The 7,784-nt window shown below is 44.2% G+C and overlaps 1 pseudogene; it reads right to left on the bottom strand.

Moving 5' to 3' along the window:
- Positions 1–1,171: 1,171 nt before the first annotated feature.
- The window catches only part of LOC123728310 (putative adenosylhomocysteinase 3), a 10,466-nt pseudogene continuing 3,853 nt past the window's right edge, over positions 1,172–7,784 (bottom strand).

Genomic DNA, 7,784 nt, shown 5'->3' with positions numbered 1-7,784 from the left:
GCTAGAATATGGGGCTGGGGATAGATTATGGGGCTGGGGCTAGAATATGGGGCTGGGATTGGAGTATAGGGCTGGGTATTGGAGTATAGGGCTGGGAATGGGATTGGAGTATAGGGCTGGGGCTGGGATTGGAGTATAGGGCTGGGGCTGGAATATGGGACTGGGATTGGAATATAGGTCTGGGGATGGAATATAGGGTTGGGATTGGAGTATAAGGCTGGGGATGGGATTGGAGTATAGGGCTGGGGATGTTATATGGGGCTGGAATTGGAGTATAGGGCTGGGATTGGAAAATAGGGCTGGGGCTGGAATATGGGACTGGGATGGGAATATAGGGCTGGGAATAGAATATGGGGCTGGGATTGGAGTATAGAGCTGGGATTGGAATATAGGGCTGGGGCTGGAATATGGGGCTGGGGAAGGCAGGTAGCCTAGTGGTTAAAGCGTTGGGCCAGTAACTGAAAGGTTGCTAGCTCGAATCCCCGTGCTGACAAGGTAAAAATCTGTTGTTCTGCTCCTGAACAAGACAGTGAACCCACTGTTCCTAACCACTAGCTGTCATTGTATATAAGAATTTGTTCTTTAACTGACTTGCCTAGTTAAATAAAGGTTAAATAAAGGTTAAATTAAAAAATATATATGGGTATGGGGCTGGGTTGGGCAGTGCGTGAGTGGATTTAGCACTGTAGCCTATGTTGTCCCTGCAACAGCAGAAGGGCCTGCTGTAAATCCTGGGCTTTAGAGTTAGCCACAGCCACCGCAGTGTATGATAAAACCAGCTCCCTCTCTCTGGCACCATCGGTGGGGGGTGAGAGGAGGGAAGTAGGTCTTGATTATGTCCATTTTTTAAGTATTGTGCACATTAATCAGCTTTAAAACATTGCAGTTCATCGGGTTCAACATGGAATTGGGAGGTTTTTCGTTCACACACATGCACAGTTCCTCTAGGGTGTTGCACAGCTCAGAGCCAGCACCTGAGGGCATTACGTTGTTATAGAAATAGTCTAAACAGAGAAGACTACTGTAGGTCCAATTTAGCACAGGGTTAAACTGATGTCTATGGACAGTGGGCAGTGTGCTGCTGACAGCTGGTGGTGGTGATTAGACCATGTAGTCATGATGGAGGGGATCAAAGCTGTTTAGAGAGAGGGGGGAGACACACACACTCTGCCTATATGGTGTCCCAAAGCAGACCCCTGGAGGGAGACCAGAGGAGGTTTATAGGGAGGTAGGAAGTGTGCATGTGTGTTGTGCTAAAACCCGCCCTGCCCGCCACTCATGGGTTATATGGAAGCAGGGCAAGAGGAGGATAAATGGGCTTGGGAGTGGGAGAGGGTGAAAGGGGGGAGAAAGAGGGTGGATTATGGGTTGGAGTGTAAATGGATCCCATTATCAGCCACTCAGTGATGGTAGTACATAGAAGTGCAGGGGAAATGACTGTACAGCTGATCACACTGTATTCATGTCTTAATGCTGAATGAATGTAGTTCTATGCTGCATGTAGGCCTATGGTAAGTGGAGGTTTTAGGTGCTCTAGTGATGCCTTCTAAATTGTCTCAAAGTGGATTAATAAAGATGTATTCAATTAAATTGTATTGTTGTATATTACAATATACTGTATAGTAACAACTGAACATAGAGCCTACAGAGTGACAGGTGGTTGGCAGGTGAGAAAGAAGGTAAGGTGGGGTCTGAAAGATGAAGTGTGGGGGGTGACAGATAAAAATAACAGGTTACACATTGTAACACACACACACACACACACACCACCACCTGCACAATCACCACCTCTTCATCCTGGATGCTATCAATTTAGCCTGATTTAAATAACCACAATGCACTGGGGTTTCGGAGGAAGGGTTCCACCCAGAGGTCTTTATCCTAGACCTGTCTCAGTGAGTGCGCGCGCACACACACACACACGCAGGATTACTGTAATCCAGGGACATAGGGTATTTTTAGGTCTGTGCGGCCAGAGATCTACACTCATGATAGGCATGGAACACCGATCTAGGAAAACATGCACCAATGTTGTAAAAGTCAGTTAGTTGGGCCTTGGATTGCTTTTGTGGTTGAACTGAATAAACGTGTGTGCACTGTTGCTTTTCATACAGAATACAGTGTCCAGGTAACACTGTGTAACACTCTGAAGCTTCTAAAGCACTGCTCTCAAATGGAAGTCACACAGCTTACTCACTGCCTCTACTTTCAACATTAGCCCATACACACTTTAACCTGTTCTAAAGGAACATTATATGATGGAGAGGAGAGAGTGGAGGGAGGAGAGACAGAGGGAGGGGCAGAACCTGATTAGTGAGCAGACAAACTCTCAGATCTGAAGGAAGGGGGAAGAGTGGGGGGGGGGGGTACTGAGTGTGGATGTGCCGACTGCTCTTCAAAAAGCCCCCCCCACCACACGCACGCACACACACCAACTTGTTGAGTGCCATGGTAACAGTAATTGTTGCAGCATCTCCTGGGAAGGCCCCGCACCAGAACGAATCAGTTGGAAGGGCATTTGATTTCCATGCCGGGCCTGTTTTTGATTTTTCAGGAGGTGCCAACAGTCTTCTTTATTAAGATGTAAAAATACAATTTATACAACGGGTGGGGTTGGAATTGTAATTCCCATTGTTATAGAGCATTCCAAAAACATAATAAAAGGCACAACATAGGCCTACATACTCCTGGCCATGTTTCACGTGCTGATTTGGCCTGTTGGTGATCTGTAGGTTTCCTCATTAACTTCGTCATTAATGGTACATTGATCTCTAACTTAAGCACTATGGACAGCTCCGTATATGTGTATTATGCATGGTTTAACTAAATAAAATGGCGAAATACAGTAAGATTTCAATGAAATGTAAATTATTTTACTAACAACACTCCTCTTAGCTGTTCATGTCGACATATCCTTTATAATAGGCTAATGCAAATATTTGACTGCATGTGCAAACCAAGGCAAGAATAATTCCAACAGTAATTTAGTAGATTGGGAAGCATCACAAAAGATTTGCCTCTATATAACTACCTAGTTCACAGAGGAATTTCCGTATGCTGCATGTAAAAACAGCCACATTTTTACCACATCTTGCCGGCATAAGTATTTTATACCTCCCATGCGCTAATGCCGGCACCACAATTGACGAGTGGGAGTGTGGGACGTGGGTGGGCCTCTTTTTTTAATAAATCCATTTAATATACACCATCACAAAGAAACCCATTATTAATTCGTCCTAAGAAACATTATAATACTTATAAAATGAACTCTATGGGCTAGCCACATTGCCGTGATCGCCAGCAACCGTAGCTGTGGTTTCGACGAGTGGAATTTCAGCGGCACTTGCTGCAGCAGATGATGCATTATTTTTAAATCTATTTTGAAGGTAACCAGGCCTACCGATCACTGAGGCACACTGTTGTGTTTAACTAACGCTCCACCCACTACTAATTCGAAAGGGCGGTAAAAAAGAGACATGACTTCATGATACACATGATAGGTGTACAACCCTGTCAGTCATAATTACTTGAGCCATATTTAAGACTATTTTTTTTTTAGGTAATTTAAAACTTTAAATGGCCTTAATGTCATACATAAATCAGTGTTATAGCAAACAAAAAGTTTAAAAAAACTATGTATTTTATTAGGACGGGCCAGGAGGTATGGTAAGGCAGGACAGGCCCTCTAAGGCCCGCCCATAACATCGGCCCTGTTATCACCTCTCCCATCCAGAAGGGCACTTACAGTAAAGTCATGACTGGATCAGTCTACCTCCTCACCCCACATATTATCTACAGGTCAGGAGAAACACACAGGTCCATCTACCTCTGTATCCTGTGTGTGTGTGTGCGTGCGTGTGTGTGTATGTGTGAGTCACTAAACTCCAGAAACATCCACAGAACAGCCGAGTCACTTCTTTGACTAGCTTCATTGCACCACCTAGTGGGCATAGTTAGAACTACAGTTAGAACTACAGAGACAGACACGCTGTATGAGGAGAGCAGAGTTAATGAGACTGACTAGCAGGTGGGTCACAACTTTATCTTTGGAAAAGACGCGAGAAAAAATATGGTAAAATGTAACATTTTATTAATCTTTAACCTATTTGTTATTACTTATCTGCTTTGTTTACATTCAGAAAGTTTAAACATTATTTAGATATCTTTTGGAAGATTGAAAGTAAGATTTATTTTTATTTGATAATCTGTGCTCCTCTATTACAACTTGATATTATATGTACGATTCTGCTAAATAACATACACCTCCTCCAAACCCCACCACTTCAGACAACAGATAAAAATCATGGAAAATAGAAAACTCAAACCCGGAAACTGAGTCTGGCCTTGGGATATGAATCTGGTGGGAAATGATCATTTCTGCTTCTGTTCACAATAATACAGTATGTACATAAAAAAGAGCTTCTCAGCATATCAATTCTCTCAGACCAACGACGGTGAGGTCAGATGGCTCAGCAGAGGTCAGAGGACAGGGGTTAAAGGTCACTCAGACATCATGGTTGTGGTGTTACCCGTCACTGCTAGGCTATAGTTCCCCCACAAACACAAATCTGAGCCAGGTCTCCTGGTCCTCCCTCCTTGAGCCACATATGTCTTTGGGATGGTATTGTACATCTTTGGTCTTCACTACCATAGATTAGTATCTGCAATGAACACACTCACTGTCACTTACAGGAACATACTGTAACACCAAATTACTTTACTGTTTATGTTCATTGTTGATTTTAGTGTGTATATGTGTATTATATGCGTGAGAGTATGCAAATGCAGATGTGAGTGTATGTGTGTGAGAGTTTCCCCCACCTGTAGTAGTTAGGTTTAAAGGGTCCGGTCTTGCTGAGGCCCAGGTATTTTCCCTGCTCATCAGTCAGCTCTGTGAGGTGGGCATCAAACGTTGGCAGGTGGAGACTGGCCACAAACTCATCTGAAAACACACACACACACACACACACACACACCCACACAGTCACAGTACACCCTGTCAAAACCCATGTAACAAAGCAGTAGGCAGGTGAGGTGCTGTGTCTTACCCATCTTTTGGGCAGAAGGTAGACGTCTGGTTTGTATCGTCCCTCTGGGGCATTGTAAAGCTCTATCAGAGCCAGCGCCTGAGTGCGTTACATTACGTTATACAAATAGTATACATAGAAACAATTTAAATTACAAAAGAGACTGTGGATACAAAGGCCTGTCCCTTTTCATAACGCATACATGTAGCACTCCACAAAACAGCAGTACAGCTTGTGTGTTTGCTGCGACCATGAGTTCCCCCTGCTGTGTGAGACAGACAGACCTGTGTGGTGGCGGTGATGGAGAGGAGACGAAGGTGGGCACCGTGGAGCAGCTCAGATTCAACAGACGACCCTGAGAAAACACACACATACCAGTGATCACACACCTGACACACACTCAGGCAACAAGCATACACACACACAGACACTCACTTCAGCCAGTAAGATTATTCTCTTGTCATCGGGCCAGATGACATGGTCCACCTGTGATCTCACTTTCTCCCAGGTCAACTCTGGGGTCCGCAGACTCACCTTACAGAGGAAAAACACAGTCTATCAACCTCAAACACACACAGACATAAATGCAGACACATACATATGTAGGATGTTAATTTGAGCCAGTTTTCTACAGAAGGAAAAGTATCCTGCAGCAACAGGAAATGTGAATTATTAGATGGATTATAATTCATTTACATTTTTGTAGGGGTTGATACATTTTCCTTAGGGGCAAATGAAGTCTGATATTTACAAAGTTTAGAAGCCTTTTTTTCCTTGAATAATGCTGTGCAGGAAAATCCTCAGCAACAAGAGTGATCAAATTAAGATCCTACATCTACACACACACACACACACACACACACACACCTCACCACGTCTATCTCAGTGTTGGAGTGTCCCATGTTACAGACGATGCAGCCGTTCTTCATCCTGTCCAGGTACTCTCTTGCTACCACATTCTTGTTGCCTGAAGACAAACACTGAGGCTTTCATAGTCTGTCATAAACTGTCATAGCCTGTTATAACCTAACATAGCCTATCATAATGTAGCTAGCCTTCATTGTAAATAAGAATTAGTTCTTATTGACATGCCTGGTAAAATAAAGGTAAGAAAAAAAACTATCATAGCTGGTTTATTCTAAGTTATTATATAGGGGTTAGGATTAGGGTTGGAGATGGCGTTAGGGCTAGTTTCTGAACCCTAACCCTAACCCCAACCCCTAACCCTAACCATAACCCTAACCCTAACCATAACCCTAACCCTAACCATAGCTTCATGTGCACATTCAGTTCTACCCTAACACCAACCCCAACCCCAACCCCAACCCTAACCCCAACCCTAACCCCAACCCCAACCCCAACCCTAACCCTAACCCTAACCATAGCTTCATGTCCACATTCAGTTCTACCCTAACCGGAGCCTCAACCCTAATCCTAACCCCTACAGCCTGATTTATACCCTACGTAGGCATGGAAGAACTACAAGTAGCTATGCAAAACCGCATTGCAATGCAGTCAATTCATAACTCGCAGAATCACCATTTTGCTTAGCATTGTTGCATTGCGTACATAAGGTATAGGCTAAACCCCTGAACTAAACCTTTTATCACATTTTAAGTTCTTCTTTTATTTTTCACTTTCCTCTTTGAACCAGTAAAGTTCTGGCTCTCCCTTTGACCCGTTCGGGAAGCTCCGGCTCAATTTAACCACTCCTACTGGAGGTATACACTTATAGGTATTTTTTTGGCATTAAAAGGACTGTAACGTAATTCTATAGCTAACTCTTCAGAGCTGTAGTGTGTGTGAGAGTAAAGGCTTTCCCAGCCTACGGTCTCTTTACTGGACCATTCACATGACCTCTGTGGGTGATGACATCATGTCTTACCTGTGCAGGTAATGACCAGGTCCACCTGTCTGATGACCTCATTGAGCTTGACCAGTCTGAAGCCATCCATGCTGGGGCAGGGAGAGGAGACATATACACAAATAGTTCAAGACCTGCTTCTGCCACCTACATGTCTTACTCCAATTTCCACACACACACACACACACACACACACACACACGTCATACCAGGCCTGCAGGGCACATATGGGGTCCACCTCTGTGACGTACACTACTGAGCCCATGGCCTTCAGAGCGGCAGAGCAACCTTTACCAACCTGGCCAGAGGGAGAGAGGGTAGGGAAAACATACGTACACACAGATGGAATAAATACATAGAGAGAACACCTTACACCTTGGTGTTTAATAGGTGCTAATAAAATACCGACCTCTCCATAGCCACACACCACCACCTGCTTTCCCCCGAACATCACATCTGTAGAGCGTTTCAACCTGCGGGAGGGATGGGAGGCCAAAGGTTACACACTCAAAAGTTCAAGGTCACACACACAAACACGCATGTTGATTCTGTGCCTGTGTGTTTTCATATCGTACCCATCCAGTATGGACTCCCTGCAGCAGTAGAGGTTGTCAAACTTCTGTTTAGTAATGGAGTCATTGACGTTTATAGCAGGGATACACAGTCTCCCTGCCTTGGACAGCTGGTACAGCCTTCGGAAGAAGGGGAACACTGCTACCTTAGCACTACACATAGGCTGTGTCCCAAATGTCCCCTTTTACCTATGTAGCGCACTACTTTTGACCAGGGCCCTTAAGGGAATATTGTGTAAATTGGGATACAGACAAAGTATACCAGTCTAATGATGTCACAAGTGCTTTTTTCATTCAATTTATATTGCCACATGCTTTAAT

The sequence above is a fragment of the Salmo salar genome, chromosome ssa17 (genome assembly GCF_905237065.1).
Source record: "Salmo salar chromosome ssa17, Ssal_v3.1, whole genome shotgun sequence".
Lineage (NCBI taxonomy): Eukaryota > Metazoa > Chordata > Actinopteri > Salmoniformes > Salmonidae > Salmo > Salmo salar.
The sequence above is the reverse complement of the archived record's forward strand: the minus strand, read 5'-3'. Positions and strand labels throughout refer to the sequence as shown.